This window comes from Rutidosis leptorrhynchoides, chromosome 11 (assembly GCF_046630445.1).
Source record: "Rutidosis leptorrhynchoides isolate AG116_Rl617_1_P2 chromosome 11, CSIRO_AGI_Rlap_v1, whole genome shotgun sequence".
NCBI classification, from domain to species: domain Eukaryota; kingdom Viridiplantae; phylum Streptophyta; class Magnoliopsida; order Asterales; family Asteraceae; genus Rutidosis; species Rutidosis leptorrhynchoides.
Genome location: NC_092343.1, coordinates 252,012,885 through 252,031,075, shown reverse-complemented (window position 1 = coordinate 252,031,075; position 18,191 = coordinate 252,012,885).

The window sequence follows — 18,191 nt, the reverse complement described above, 5'->3', positions numbered from 1 at the left end:
TGATAGACCCAATAGCAGATGCGTATGGGACTTTCTTCATTCTCTCTTGTTCATCTTTCGTGGTAGGACACTGAGATGAACTGAGAACGGTTCCCTTTTGAATAGGTACCAAACCTCTCTTAGAGTTTTCCATCTTGAACCTTTTCAAGACTTTATCAATGTATGTACTTTGACTTAAACCTATCAATCTCTTGGATCTATTCCTATAGATCCCTATCCCCAATATGTATTGTGCATCTCCAAGATCCTTAATGGAGAAGCAACTCTTTAGCCAAGTTTTGACTCCTTGCATTGTGGTAATATCATTCCCAAATAATAATATATCATCCACATATAGTACAAGGAACATGATAGTGCTCCCACTAGCTTTCTTATATACACAAGCTTCATCACCATTTTTAATGAAGCCAAATTTCTCGGCTTCCTCATTAAAACGATGATTCCACATTCTAGATTCTTGTTTCAATCCGTAGATTGACTTCTTTAACTTGCATACCTTTTTAGGATATTTTGGATCAACAAAACCTTCAGGCTGGACCATATAGACATCTTCCATAAGATATCCATTTAGGAAAGCGGTTTTGAAATCCATTTGCCATATTTCATAGTCGTAGTGAGCAGCAATGGCAAATAATATCCTAATAGACTTTAGCATTGCCACTGGCGAGAAAGTTTCATCATAATCAACCCCTTGAGTTTGAGTGAAACCTTTTGCTACAAGTCTAGCTTTATATGTATCCAAGTTTCCATGTATATCGGTTTTCATTTTGAAAAGCCATTTGCAATCAACTAGCTTAGAGCTAGGAGGTTGCTCAACAAGTTCCCACACTTGGTTTTCATACATGGATTGCATCTCAGCGTTCATGGCTTCCTGCCATTTATCTTTATCAATCCTTGATAAAGCATCTTTGTAGTTTGTCGGTTCATCCAAATCAACCGTATAGCAACCATCTATGAGAAACCCATATCTCTCAGGAGGATTGCTAATCCTACCAGATCTACGAATGCCTTGTGTATTTTGATCATCCATTTGATCACTATCAACATTTTCATGTTGAGTGCTAGTGTCAACCAATTGTGTATCATCTACTTGATCTTGAACCTCTTCAAGATCTATCTTCCTTTCACTATTTCCTTCCATTAGGAACTTAGTTTCAAGGAATTCCGCCTTCCGAGCAACAAATACATTCTGCTCGGATGGATCATAGAAATAGTATCCCATATCATCCTTGGGATATCCTATGAAGATACACTTCGTGGATCGAGCATTCAACTTATTAGGGACGTAACGCTTAGGATAAGCTTCACATCCCCATACCTTTAAGTATGATAGAGATGGAGGTTTACCAAACCACATTTCGTGAGGAGTTCGTTCCACTTTCTTGGTTGGGGCCATATTTAAAATACGAGCCGCGGAGCTTAGACAATAACCCCAAAATGATAGAGGCAATGAGCTTCTTGCCATCATAGATCGAACCATATCCATTAGGGTTCGGTTCCTCCTTTCGGAAACTCCATTAAGTTGGGGTGTTCCGGGTGGAGTAAGTTGTGAGATAATCCCACAACTCCTAAGATGATCTTGGAAGGCATCGCTTAGGTATTCACCTCCTCTATCGGTACGAAGTACCTTAATTGTCCTATTGAGTTGATTTTGTACTTCGTTTTGATATTCTTTGAATGCTTCAAACGTTTCGTCCTTGTGTCTTAATAAGTAGACATATCCGAAACGACTAAAGTCATCAATGAAAGTAACAAAGTATCTTTCACCATTCCTAGTCATGGGTTTAAAGGGTCCACATACATCCGAATGTATTAATCCCAATAAATCTTTAGCCCTTTCATAGGTCCCTTTGAAAGGTGCTTTAGTCATCTTGCCTTGTAAACAAGATTCGCATACTTCAAACGAATCCATTTCATTTGATTTCAAAAGTCCATTCTTTTGAAGTGTATGTATTCGGTTCTTGTTTATGTGACCAAGGCGACAATGCCATAAGTAGGAATCACTCAAATCCTTTTTGAGTTTCTTGGTGCTTGTATGGTACATTGAGCTACTAGATGATGTGTCATCATGAACCAATTCATAAATTCCATTTGAAGGTGAAGCCTTGAAATAGAATATATTATCTAAATAAATATGGATATCATCATTAACAAAATTAAGATTAAAACCACATTGTTTCAAACGGGAAATAGAAATAATGTTTCGACATAAGTCGGGTGCATACAAAACATCTTTCAAAATAAGTTCCAAACCACTTGGAAGCTTTAACACAAAGTCCCCTTGAGCCTTCACTTGCACTTTGGCTCCATTACCCATGTAGAGACTTGATGTTCCCGTTTGCTTGCTACTTCTTTTGAACCCCTGCAAAGAATTGCAAATGTGAGTTCCACATCCAGTGTCTAATACCCATGTATTAGAAGAAGTAATGCTAAGCTCTATATATACCATATATATATTACCTGAGGATTGCCCCGCATCCCTCTTCTCCTTCAACTCCTTAAGGTAGACCGGACAGTTTCGTTTCCAATGACCTGTCTCACCGCAACCGAAACATGGGTCTTCCTTGGGGTTTGCCTTTTCGGCTACTTTTTGCTTCTTGGCCTTGTTGATGGTTGGGGTAACCATCTTCCCCTTCCCTTTGCCTTGGTAAGCGGGTCCTTTTCTCTTAGCCACCTTTGGCTTAGAGGTCTTACCTTTGGACCCACCTTGATCAATTGTTAACACGGGTAAAGCCCTTTTACCCATGCTAGTTTCGGCCGTTCTAAGCATACCGTGAAGCTCACCTATGCTCTTATCCATCCCATTCATATTGTAATTAATTACAAATTGATCAAACCTTTTTGATAGGGAGTTAAGGATAAGATCGGTGGCTAACTCATTGGATATGTTTAGGTTAAGTCGGTTAGCACGATCGATAAGGCTTTTCATCTTGAGTACATAAGATGAAACCGATTGGGTATCGTCCATACGACAAGCATGAAGCGCCCGAACCGTTTCGAAGCGCTCGACACGCGCTTGTTGGAGAAACATCTCCTTCAATTGCGTTATCATGTCGTATGCACTATGGTGCTCGAAATCCTTTTGGAGTTCGGGTATCATAGTCCCAAGCATTAAGCATGAGACTTGAAGGGAGTCGTGGCAATACTTATCGTAAGAGGCCATTGCCTCCACATCATTCTCATCCGGTTGATCGGGAATGGGGTCCTCAAGCACATACATTTTATCCTCTTGTTTGAGGACAATCCGAAGATTGCGGAACCAATCCATAAAGTTAGTATGGTTGAGTTTGTCTTTATCTAAGAGAGACCTTAATGATAGGTTGTTTAAGTTAAGTGGTGCGTTTGGAATGTTGTTGTTGTTATTGGCGGCCATCTACAAAATTAACAAAGTTCGTTTAAGTATCGATTTTAATTTAACATTCAATACCCTTTAAATCAAATTGAATTATTAAATTCTAGAATCCAACGGTAAACCAAATTTCGGTTAGGTGACCTTTATCCCGCAATTTGATTTAGCTAGGTAGTCAATAAATGACAATTGCAATCCATTTGCAACTTCTAGAGTATGGGATCATGCAATCCTTTTGCATGGCATATTTATCCCATCAACGCCTATTTGTTTCTCATGCTTCGGTGACCCTAAGTTCATGATTCTCAAATCAAGTCGTCCTACTTGTATAGACTTGTAAATTTAACATACAAGTGGTTAGGTGACCTTTATCCCACAAGCATGCAAAATTTACCTTAATCATATTAGTTTGCTCATAACGGTTAGGTGACCTTTATCCCATCATGAGTTACCTAATACTTTTAAGTGTCACACAATAGGATGGCGTTAAACTTGTTTACCTTGTTAGTAAAAGGGATTTAAGTTTTCATTAATTCTAGTTTGAGAAAACTTTTATGCCATACACCAACATGCATTTAGTGTATGGTTCATTTGAAATCCATTTTCATGTCATGTAATAATGCCAATTACATTACATTGATATAAACCATTTTATATGTGTTTTAATAACCAATTATTATAATCCTATTGCCATTTCAATTTAACCATTTAAATTGTCATTTTGCATGTTGTTAATAATGTGTAATTTAACCAATTAAATTGTAGTTTTGCTTGTTGTTAACTTGTGTAATAACTTGTTGTAATAATATACACAATCCACAATCATACAAGAGATTAAAACAACCACGCATGCAAAACAAATGTTCACAATCAAGCCTTTTGGTGGACATTTTGTTTAGCCGAAAACAAAATGCCACCGGTCAATGGGTAAAACACAAAGTAAGAGGTTTTAACCTCCCACTTAACTTTGCATCCACATGCTCCTTGTGTTCTTCCTTGTGATCTTCATGCATCTTCATCTTGTTACAAAATATATCCTAATACATTTTGTCTAGAAAATGAAAATACAACCTAATCTATTTTACATGCCAAATATAAAATAAATTACATAACCAAAATTAATATTACATACCAAATGAAATAATTAATTTTACAAACCAAATGAATGAATATAACAACCACATGGAAAGATTAACAAATCAACCAAATAAATATTCATTCAAACACAAGGTCTTGGCTATGATTGTGAACATCAATATATCAACAAATATGAACCAAATAGCAAACCCAAAACCACTTTTGGAACCCTCCAAATTCGGCCATAATGAGAAACCCTCCCAAATCCATTAATTTTGCATTTTACTTTCATGCATGTTAGTAGAATGCAAAGTTGATGGGTTTTAAAGACCATATATAAGAAGCATAATCCATAGACTCCGGCTCTAGATACCATTGATGGAATTCAACATAATAACAAGTCTCTCAATGTTAACTTAATCATGAAACCAATTCATTTAGAGTTGTAACAAGCGGAAGCATAATTATTAAGAAAACAAGTTTATATGTTAAACCATATGTAATTGAATTCCATGTAATATCAAGTCTTGAAATTATGCCTACAAATTTAAGAACAAGAGGAGAAGATTTGCATTTACCTCCTCAAGCTAGTTGAGGGTTGTTTAACACAAGGATATGATGAACAAGTGAGTTAAAGCTCCAAGCTTTTGATCCTCCAACACCACCCCTAAGTTAGCTAGACTTTGTAACCTCAACACTCTTGTTAATCTAGCTTGAAACCCACTTTTATGTACCCAAAATTCTGGACAGCAGCTCTCAAGAAATGATGATGAATGCAAGTTCCAAAAGCATGAAACCTCAAGAGATAATACCCCAAACTATGCACCAACACCCTTACTATTAGTTAGGATTTCTTTGCACTTGAAATTAGCTTGCAAAATGAGCTTGAAGAACTTTATTTGGTGCCTCAAACCCCACGGTTTTTGGGCAGCTGCAGAATGCAGTTTTTTGTTCCTTTTACTTAATGTATTTTCAAGTCTTGGTTAGCATTTAGTCAAGGAGCATGCTTGTAGAAAACTAGGAAAAGTATGGGCCATTCAATGAAGAATCTATAGCATGCTTCTTAAACTCCCAATGCCACCACAAGGATCATATTATAATATACATTTATAAAAAAACTGAATTTACAAAATCAGTTTTTCCTTTTATATAACATGATTTTATAAAACACATATTATAAACTTGTATATTATTTGTTATGTATATTTTATAAAACCAATTTTATGAAAATGTAACATAACTTAATTAATTATTTAACCTATAAATAATTAAATCCTTGTTATATAAGTTATTCCATAACTTATATATAAACATATCAAGTAATATTTAAGAAAACCATTTTCTTAAAGTTCAAGTGTCGCGTATTTAATCAACGAACCAATCGCCAAGGTTAAATACGAATAAGGTGTCGGTAAGTTTGTTATTGGGTATGACCCGACTTGGATCATAACATGTTAGCCACGTTAATTTAATATGTCTCTCGGGCATACGAAATACCTTCAATAATATCATGATAAGATAATAATTTAACATCTCATTAGATATAATAAACAATGGGTTAACAACATTAATTGAGATCGTTAACTTAAAGGTTTCAAAACAACACTTACATGTAACGACTAACGATGATTTAACGACTCAGTTAAAATGTATATACATGTAGTGTATTTAGTGAAGGTATTTCATATGCCCGAGAGACATATTAAATTAATGTGGCTAACATGTTATGATCCAAGTCGGGTCATACCCAATAACAAGCTTACCGACACCTTATAAGTATTTAATCATAACGAATGGATCGTTAAGTAAATACGCGACACTTGAATTTCAGAAAATCGGGTTTCTGAAATAATTTAACTTGAGATAAATTATTTGGATAATTTATATATTGAGGGTTTAATTATTTAATTGGTTTAAATAATTACTTGTGTTAATATTTATAAAAGGGTTCATAAATATATTTGTGCAAGTAACAAAATGCATAAGTTTTATAACAAATAAATGTTGTAGCTTATGATGAACATTTTTCTTTATAAAATTATGTATGGGGCAGCTCATGGGAGTTCTAAATGGATTCCCATGCTAGCTTTATTGTTACTTACAATTCCTAAACACAAGGTAAGCATGCAAGTCCATAAAACCAAGTAATTTGACTCATACAAGGGGGGACTTGTGGTTTAACTCTCTCATTCCTTTCTCTTATGTTTCTGGCCGAAATTTACAGCCTTGTTTCAGCTATAGGCTGATCGAATTATACAAGAGTGAAAGGAGCAAGTATCTTGCTTGGTAATTAGCTTATAAGTGTCTAAAATCCTAACCATATCAAAGGGGTGTTGGTGCAATCAAAGCTTGGGGTATTACTAGCTTGAGGCCTTAAGTTAAAGGCTCATAATCATTCAATATTCATCCTTATAAGCTGCTGTTCCTGGTCGAAATATTCAGCTAATATCAAGGGGTTTGAAGCTGAATTTACAAGGGTGTTAAGGTGTGAAGGTTTAACCAACTCAAGGGTGTGTTGGTGCATTTGGTTCTTCATCATCTTCATCATCTTACTTGCTTCAAAAGAGCCCTCAAACATAGTTTGAGGAGGTATAATTTCTAATCTTTTCTTGTTAATTAAAAGCATATACATTCAAGACTTGATCACTATATGGAATTCAAACAAAAATGGTTGCATGTTGTAAACTTGTTTTCTTAACCACTTAGCTTCCGCTTGCCATTCATTTAACTAATGTTTAGTAATTAAATTAACACTAAGAACTTGTTTATACATCTTGAATTCCATCAATGGTATCTAGAGCCGAGGTCTTTGAAATATGCTTCTAAATATGGTCTTTAAAACCCATCAACTTTGCATTCTAAGTACATGCATGAAAGAAGAATGCAAAAATCATGGGTTTGGGTGGGTTGATAAGGGAGGCCGAATTCATGGGGTTCCAAAAGTGGTTTGGGACTTGCCATCTGGTCAATATTTGTTGTATGTTGTGGTTCACAATCAAGCCTTGACCTTGTGGTTGAATGCATGTTATATTTGGTTGATTTAATTCATTCATTCGGTATGTAATATTAATTCATTCATTTGGGTTTGTAATAATTCATTTGGTTATGTAATTTATTTTATATTTGGCATGTAAAATAGATTAGGTTGTATTTCATTTTATAGACAAAATGTATTAGGATATATTTTGTAACAAGATGAAGATACAAGATGAAGACTTGGAAGAACACAACAAGGAGCATTTGGATGCATGATTAAGTGGGAGATTTTGAAATCTCCTACTTTGTGTTATTACCCTTAACCGGTGACATTTGTTTTCGGCTAAACAAATGTCTACCAAATTGGCTTGATTGTGAATATATTTTGTTTTGCATGTATGATTGTTTATTGTGTTTGTATGTATGGTTGCTACAAGTATATCACAAGTTAACAACAAGCAAAACGATAATTTAATTGGTTAAATTAGACAACATTAACAACATGCAACACGACAATTTAATTGGTTAAATTAAAAGTGGCAAAAGAACATTAATAAATGGTTATTAAGAACAAGAAAAGGATCACATATATATAAAATGGTTTATATCAAGTAATTGGCAAATTACATGACATGAAAATGGTTTTCCATAAGTACCATACACTAAATGCATGTTGGTGTATGGCATAAAAGTTTTCTCAAACTAGAATTAATGAAAACTTAAAATCCCTTTTACAAACAAGGTAAACAAGTTTAACGCCATCCTTTTGTGCGACACTTAAACATATTAGGGAGTTCATGATGGGATAAAGGTCACCTAACCGTCATGAACAAACTAATGTGGTTAAGGTAAATTTGACATGCTTGTGGGATAAAGGTCACCTAACCACTTGTACGTTAAGTTTACACGTTTACACAAGTAGGACGACTTGATTTGGGAATCATGAACTTAGGGTCACCGAAGCATGAGGAACAAATAGGCGTTGATGGGATAAATATGCCATGCAAAAGGATTGCATGATCCCATACTCTAGAAGTTGCAAAAGGATTGCAATTGTCATATAATGACTACCTAGCTAAATCAAATTACGGGATAAAGGTCACCTAACCGGAATTTGGTTTACCGTTGGATTCTAGAATTTAATATATCAATTGGATTTAAAGGGTATTGAATGTTAAATTGAAATTGATACTTAAACGAACTTTGTTAAATTTTGTAGATAATAACAACAACAACATTCCAAACGCACCAATCAACTTTAATGACCTATCATTGAGGTCCATCCTCGAAAAGGAAAATAACACCCACTCCGTTTCATCTAATGTACAAAAGATGAAAAGCCTAATTGATCGATTACACCGTCCTAACTGTCCCGTGTCTAATGAATTAACCACGGACAGTATCCACAACTCTTTGTCAAAAAGGTTTGACACATGCATGTTGAATTACAGCATGAATGATTGGGATAAGAGCATTGGCGAAGGACATGCCATGTTAAGGACGGATGAATCAAGCATGGGTAAAAAGGCTTCACCCATGCTCATGATCAAAGAAGGTGGATCCAAGGATGAATCCTCTTCTAAGCCAAAGGTGGCTAAGAAGAAAGGACCCACCTACAAGGGCAAAGGAAAAGGGAAGTTGGTTGCCCCAACCAACAACACTAAATGGCAAAAGGTTGCCAGACAAGCAAACCCCAAGGAAGATCCGTGCTATGGTTGCGGTGTGATAGGTCACTGGAAACGCAACTGCCCGGTCTACCTAAAGGAGTTGAATGCAAAGAGGGATGCAGGGCAAACCTCAGGTAATATATATATGATATACGTTGAGCTTAGTATTACTTCTTCTAATACATGGGTATTAGACACGGGATGTGGAACTCATATTTGCAATTCATTGCAAGGGTTCAAAAGAAGTAATCAAAGTACGGGAACAACAAGTCTCTACATGGGAAATGGTGCAAAGGTGCACGTCGAAGCCCAAGGAGATTTTGTTTTAAAGCTTCAAACTGGATTGAAGCTGATTTTGAAAAATGTTTTGTATGCACCTCAGTTGACACGAAACATTATTTCTGTTTCCCGTCTAAGACAATATGGATTTAATCTTAATTTTATTAATGATGATATCCATGTTTCTTTAAATGATATGTTCTATTTTAAGGCTTCGCCTTTGAATGGTATTTATGAATTGGTTCATGATAACACATCATTCGATAGCTCAATATACCAAGCAACCACCAAGAAACTCAAAAGGGATTTGAGTGATTCCTACTTATGGCATTGTCGCCTTGGTCACATAAACAAGAATCGAATGCATACACTTCAAAAGAATGGTCTTTTGAAATCAAATGAGCTGGATTCGTTTGATGTGTGTGAATCTTGTTTACAAGACAAAATGACTAAAGCACCTTTCAAAGGAACCTTTGAAAGGGCTAAAGACTTATTAGGATTAATACATTCGGATGTATGTGGACCTTTTAAGCCCATGACTAGGAATGGTGAAAGGTACTTCGTTACTTTCATTGATGACTTCAGTCGTTTCGGATATGTCTACTTATTAAGACACAAGGATGAAACTTTTGAAGCATTCAAAGAATATCAAAACGAAGTACAAAATCAACTCAACAAGACAATTAAGGTACTTCGTACCGATAGAGGAGGTGAATACCTCAGCGATGCCTTCCAGGATCATCTTAGAAATTGTGGGATTATCTCACAACTTACTCCACCCGGAACACCCCAGCTTAATGGAGTGTCCGAAAAGAGAAACCGAACCCTAATGGATATGGTTCGATCTATGATGGCAAGAAGCTCGTTACCTCTATCATTTTGGGGTTATTGTCTAAGCTCCGCGGCTCGTATTCTAAATATGGCCCCAACCAAGAAAGTGGAACGAACACCTCATGAGATGTGGTTTGGAAAACCTCCATCTCTTTCCTACTTAAAGGTATGGGGATGTGAAGCTTACCCTAAGCGTTACGTCCCCAATAAGTTGAATGCTCGATCCACGAAGTGTATCTTCATAGGATATCCCAAAGATGATATGGGATACTATTTCTATGATCCATCCGAACAAAATGTATTTGTTGCTCGGAAGGCTGAATTCCTTGAAACTAAGTTCCTTCTGGAAGGAAATAGTGAAAGGAAGATAGATCTTGAAGAGGTTCAAGATCAAGTAGATGATACACAATTGGTTGACACTAGCTCTCAACATGAAAATGTTGAGAATGATCACATGGGTGATCAAAGTATACAAAACGTTCATAGATCTGGTAGAATTAGTAACCCTCCTGAGAGATATGGGTATCTCATAGATGGTTGCTATACGGTTGATTTAGATGAACCAACAAAATACCAAGATGCTTTATCACGGACTGATAAAGATAAATGGCAGGAAGCCATGAACGCAGAGATGCAATCCATGTATGACAACCAAGTTTGGGAATTGGTTGAACAACCTGCTAGCTCTAAGTTAGTTGATTGTAAATGGGTTTTCAAGAAGAAAACCGACAGACATGGAAACTTGGATACATACAAAGCTAGACTTGTAGCAAGAGGTTTCACTCAAACTCAAGGGGTTGATTATGATGAAACTTTTTCACCTGTAGCAATGCTGAAGTCTATCAGGATATTATTTGCCATTGCTGCTCATTATGATTATGAAATATGGCAAATGGATGTCAAAACCGCTTTCCTAAATGGATATCTTGAGGAAGATATCTATATGGTTCAGCCTGAAGGTTTTATCGATCCAAAACATCCTGACAAAGTATGTAGATTAAAAAGGTCGATCTACGGACTAAAACAAGCATCTAGAATGTGGAATCATCGTTTTAATGAGGAGGCCAAGAAATTTGGTTTCATTAAAAATGGTGATGAAGCTTGTGTATACAAAAAGGCTAGTGGGAGCATAGTCATGTTCCTTGTACTATATGTGGATGATATATTATTATTTGGAAATGATATTCCCACAATGGAAGGAGTCAAAACATGGCTAAGAAGCTGCTTCTCCATTAAGGACCTTGGAGAAGCACAACACATATTGGGGATTGGGATCTATAGGGATAGATCCAAGAAATTGATAGGTTTAAGTCAAAGTACATATATTGACAAAGTCTTGAAAAGGTTCAAGATGGAGGACTCTAAGAGAGGTTTGGTACCTATTCAAAGAGGAACCATTCTCAGTACATCTCAGTGTCCCACCACGGAAGATGAACAAGAGAGAATGAAGAAAGTCCCATACGCGTCTGCTATTGGGTCAATCATGTATGCAATGATATGTACTAGACCGGATGTGTCATGCACTCTAAGCTTGACAAGTAGATACCAGAATAACCCAGGGAACAGTCATTGGATTGCGGTTAAAAGTATATTGAAATACCTTAGGAGGACTAAGGATTTGTTTCTTATATACGGGTCTGGTGAGGAGGAACTTGCTGTAAAAGGTTACGTGGATGCAAGTTTCCAAACTGATCAAGATGACTCTCGATCACAATCCGGTTATGTTTTCATGTTAAATGGAGGTGCGGTCTCTTGGAAGAGTTCAAAACAGGAAGTTGTTGCGTTATCCACTACAGAGTCAGAATACATTGCCGCCTCCTTGGCAGCTCAGGAAGCAGCATGGATGAAGAAATTCATCGACGACTTAGGAGTGGTCCCTACCATTCAAGACCCTCTTGAGATCTTTTGTGACAACGAGGGAGCAATAGCTCAAATTAAAGAACCTCGTGATCACCAAAAGACCCATCACGTTAAACAGAAATTCAACTACATATGGGATGAAGTTGAAAACGGAATGATATGTATTCGCAAAGTTCACACAGATCTAAATATAGCGGATCCACTCACGAAGCTCTTACATGGCCCAAAACATCATGGACATGTTTGTGCGTTAGGGCTTTGATATTCTAGTGATTGGTTATGATCTGTTTTAAGTATTGTAACGAAATGAATTGGTTCAGACTCATTAATATAATTATTGGTTAATTTATTTTGAGTTAAGTTCCTATTTTGCATATTTTATCCATGAATAAGACATTGTTCTAAATTCCGTAGTCGATCACATTTGTGGGAGCAAGTGTGAGGTTTAGACTATTATGAACTTGGATTGGTATACATTCACAGACTAATGTGGGGCAAGGTTGCTACCAAGGTTCATAGATATTTGTGGGATACAAATATTGGTTATCCATGAATAAGCTATTATTCTAAATTCCGTAGTCGATCACATTTATGGGAATGAGTGTGAGGTTTAGACTATTATGAACTTGGATTGGTATACATTCATGGAATGAATGTGGGGCAGGGTTGCTACCAAGGTTCATAGATATTTGTGGGATACAAATATTGGAAGACCCGCTCTCAAGACTTACTGTATGGAGCCTTCGTGGTTGATCACATGTAATCTTGAGTAAAGGCGAATATCATCGTATCCTCTGACCTGAGATACATATTGGGTCCTAATATTCACCGAGTATTATACCTTGATTCTTTCTTAGCTATTCTGAAATATGGTAGTTCCCTAGAAAGAGCTCAGGTATAATACAAAAGTGTATATCTAGGAAGTATGTAGTCAAGATGGAATTTGTCCCTCTTATTCGTTGAGAGTCAGATGTCTAAGGCCTGATAAAGTTGAATCTATAAGAGAGTGGTCACTCTGTATCTCTTGGATTTGACATGACGTCTAGGATAAAAGGATATAATGAAAAGATTCACCTATATATATCAATTTGAGTTGGGTACTCGAAAGGGATGATGTTATTGAATGGCGCAAAGTCATAACATATTAGGGGTGATGGACGGTGTGTTAGGCTGTATCCATCACTTGCATTAATTTCTTATGTTTCTCGTGCAAGTGGGAGATTGAAGGTATTTCATATGCCCGAGAGACATATTAAATTAATGTGGCTAACATGTTATGATCCAAGTCGGGTCATACCCAATAACAAGCTTACCGACACCTTATAAGTATTTAATCATAACGAATGGATCGTTAAGTAAATACGCGACACTTGAATTTCAGAAAATCGGGTTTCTGAAATAATTTAACTTGAGATAAATTATTTGGATAATTTATATATTGAGGGTTTAATTATTTAATTGGTTTAAATAATTACTTGTGTTAATATTTATAAAAGGGTTCATAAATATATTTGTGCAAGTAACAAAATGCATAAGTTTTATAACAAATAAATGTTGTAGCTTATGATGAACATTTTTCTTTATAAAATTATGTATGGGGCAGCTCATGGGAGTTCTAAATGGATTCCCATGCTAGCTTTATTGTTACTTACAATTCCTAAACACAAGGTAAGCATGCAAGTCCATAAAACCAAGTAATTTGACTCATACAAGGGGGGACTTGTGGTTTAACTCTCTCATTCCTTTCTCTTATGTTTCTGGCCGAAATTTACAGCCTTGTTTCAGCTATAGGCTGATCGAATTATACAAGAGTGAAAGGAGCAAGTATCTTGCTTGGTAATTAGCTTATAAGTGTCTAAAATCCTAACCATATCAAAGGGGTGTTGGTGCAATCAAAGCTTGGGGTATTACTAGCTTGAGGCCTTAAGTTAAAGGCTCATAATCATTCAATATTCATCCTTATAAGCTGCTGTTCCTGGTCGAAATATTCAGCTAATATCAAGGGGTTTGAAGCTGAATTTACAAGGGTGTTAAGGTGTGAAGGTTTAACCAACTCAAGGGTGTGTTGGTGCAATTGGTTCTTCATCATCTTCATCATCTTACTTGCTTCAAAAGAGCCCTCAAACATAGTTTGAGGAGGTATAATTTCTAATCTTTTCTTGTTAATTAAAAGCATATACATTCAAGACTTGATCACTATATGGAATTCAAACAAAAATGGTTGCATGTTGTAAACTTGTTTTCTTAACCACTTAGCTTCCGCTTGCCATTCATTTAACTAATGTTTAGTAATTAAATTAACACTAAGAACTTGTTTATACATCTTGAATTCCATCATTTAGATGTATTAAAATACTTTTGGAAGACTTCAAGACATATATCAAAACACTCATACTTAACGAAAATGGTTACAGTTACTTTCCCATTCTTTTCTTTCATCAAGAATTCTAGTCGTATTTTTACCCGTATTATACACAGCTTCAAAACGTACTTACTATGGGTATATACCAATAGGAACTAGCATGGGATTCCACTCTTGATTATTTCATGTATGACTAATCAATTTTAACTTCTACCATGAGCTAGTCAACTAACTAGAACTCCTTTTAACCCCACTCACCACTCACCAATTACCACTCATCATTCACTCCATTTCACTTCCAATTCTCTTTCTAATTCTCTCTCAACACACACACACACACTATTATGAACGTATTTTTCCAGTAGTTAATCATCATCTTCATCAAAAATCACTTCAAGAATCAAGCTATAATCATCATAGGAAGAACACTTCAAGAACACTTCAAAAATCCCTTCAAGTTTACTAATTTACTTCCAAGCTTTCTAATCCATTCCAAGTAATCATCTAAGATCAAGAAACCTTTGTTATATACAGTAGGTTATCTTTCTTATTCAAGGTAATATTCATATTCAAACTTTGATTCAATTTCTATAACTATAAACTATCTTAATTCGAGTAAAAAATCTTACTTGAACTTGTTTTTGTGTCATGATCCTACTTCAAGTACTTTCAAGCCATCCAAGATCCTTTGAAGCTATATCATTTCTTGTCACTTCCAGTAGGTTTACCTACTAAACTTGAGGTAGTAATTATGTTCATAACATCATTCGATTCATATATATAAAACTATCTTTTTCGAAGGTTTAAACTCGTAATCACTAGAACATAGTTTAGTTAATTCTAAACTTGTTCGCAAATAAAAGTTAATCCTTCTAACTTGACTTTTAAAATTAAATAAACACATGTTCTATATCTATATGATATGCTAACTTAATGATTTAAAACATGGAAACACGAAAAACACCGTAAAACCGGATTTACGCCGTCGTAGTAACACCGCGGGCTGTTTTGGGTTAGTTAATTAAAAACTATGATAAACTTTGATTTAAAAGTTGTTATTCTGAGAAAATGATTTTTATTATGAACATGAAACTATATCCAAAAATTATGGTTAAACTCAAAGTGGAAGTATGTTTTCTAAAATGGTCATCTAGACGTCGTTCTTTCGACTGAAATGACTACCTTTACAAACACGACTTGTAACTTATTCTTCTGACTATAAACCTATACTTTTTCTGTTTAGATTCATAAAATAGAGTTCAATATGAAACCATAGCAATTTGATTCACTCAAAACGGATTTAAAATGAAGAAGTTATGGGTAAAACAAGATTGGATAATTTTTCTCATTTTAGCTACATGAAAATTGGTAACAAATCTATTCCAACCATAACTTAATCAACTTGTATTGTATATTATGTAATCTTGAGATACCATAGACACGTATACAATGTTTCTGATGGAATTCAATATAATAACAAGTTTCTTTAGTTAATAGAATCATGAAACCAATTCATTTTAGTTATAACTTAGCGGAAGCATAATTAACAAGAAAACAAGTTTATATGTAAAATCATTTTATTTGAATTCCATAAATGCATCAAGTCATGAAAATATGCTTACAAATAATAACTAGGAAGTAAGAATGTATTTACCTCCTCAAGTTAATTGAGGGTGTGTATGAAGAACAAAGTGATGAACAAGGTGTAAAAGCCCAAGCTTTTGATACACCAACACTACCCTTAATGTAGTTAGGCTTTAGAACCTTAATGAGCTAGAAAACCAAGCTTGAAACCCACTTGTATCTTCTACTAAAACCTGGACAGCAGCTGCCCAAAAGATGATGACGAATGAAGTCTCAAAATGATGAAACCTCAAGAGATAATACCCCAAACCTTGCACCAACACCTTGTACTTTGGTTAGGATTTAATTTGCACTTGAAAGTAAGCTTGTAAAAAGAAATAGAGCCCTCTTCTTGGCTTGGAAAATCACGGCAAGCAAGGAAGAAAAGGCAGCAGAATTTTGCTAGCTAATTTGATATGTTTTTAATGCAAGTCCCTTTTGAAAGAGTCTAGTCTTGCATGTATATGGAATGGGAATTCTCTTTGACCAAGATGGAATCTCTAGCATGCTTCATCCAATTCCAAGGCCACTCCCATCCTTTTATAAAAAAATGCTTGACTTAATTTATAAACTTGCATCTTTTATAAACTTGTTTTGTAAAATTAAATTTTATAAAACAAAATTTATAAACTTGCATTTTATAAATTATGTTTACATTATTTATAAAACTAATAGAATTCCATACCATTTGTTATGTATAATTTATTTTATAAAACCAATATTATAAAATGCAACATAACATAATTAATTATTCAACCTATAAATAATTAAATCCTTATTATATAAATCATTCCATGATTTACATATATATACATATCAAGTGTAATTTAAGAAACCATTTTTCTTAAAGTTCAAGTGTCGCGTATTTATTTAATGATCCATTCATTAAGATTAAATACGATTAAGGTGTCGGCAAGCTTGTTATTGGGTATGACCCGACTTGGATCATAACATATTAGCCACATTAATTTAACATGTCTCTTGGGCATACGAAAAACCTTCAATCTCCCACTTGCACGAGAAACATATGAATTAATGCAAGTGATGGATACCACCTAACGACCGTCCATCACCCCCAATATGTTATGACTTTTGCCATTCTATAACATCATCCCTTTCGAGTTCCCATCTCGAATATGAATAGGTGAATCTTTTCATTACATCCTTTCGTCCTAGATGTCATGTTAAATCCAAGAGACACAGAGTGATCACTCTCTTTTAGATTTAACTTTATCAGGCCTTAAACATCTGACTCTCAACGAATAAGAGGGACAAATTCCATCTTGACTACATATGTCCTAAATACATACCTTGTATTATACCTGAGCTCTTCCTTATGAACTACCATATTTCAGAATAGCGAAGGAAAGAATCAAGGCACAATACCTGGTAAATATCCGAACCCAATACGTATCTCAGGTCAGAGGATACAATGATATTCGCCTTTAATCAAGACTACATGTGATCGACCACAAAGGCTCTATTTAGTAAGTCTTGAGAGCGGGTCTTCCAATATTTGTGTCCCACAAATATCTATGAACCTTGGTTGCAACCTTGCCCCACATTCATCCCGTGAATGTATACCAATCCAAGTTCATAATAGTCTAAACCTCACACTTGTTCCCACGAATGTGATCGACTACGGAATTTTAGAATAATTACTTATTCATGGATAAAATATGCAAAATAGGAACATAACTCAAGATAAATTAATGCCATAATTGTATAAATGAGTTTGAACTACTTCGTTCCGTTACAATACTTAAAACAGATCATGACCAATCACTAGAATATCGAAGCCCTAATGCACAAACATGTCCAGCATGTTTTGATCCATGTAAGAGCTTCGTGAGAGGATCCGCTATATTAAGATCTGTGTGAACTTTGCGAATACATATCTTTCCCTTTTCAACTTCATCCCTTATGTAGTTGAATCTCCGCTCAATGTGACGGGTCTTTTGATGAGCACGAGGTTCCTTGATTTGAGCAATCGCACCCTCGTTGTCACAAAAGATCTCAAGAGGGTCCTGAATGGAAGGGACTACTCCTAGGTCGTCGATGAATTTCTTCATCCATGCAGCTTCCTGAGCTGCCAATGATGCGGCGATGTACTCCGACTCTGTAGTGGATAGAGCAACAACATCCTGTTTTGAACTCTTCCAAGAGA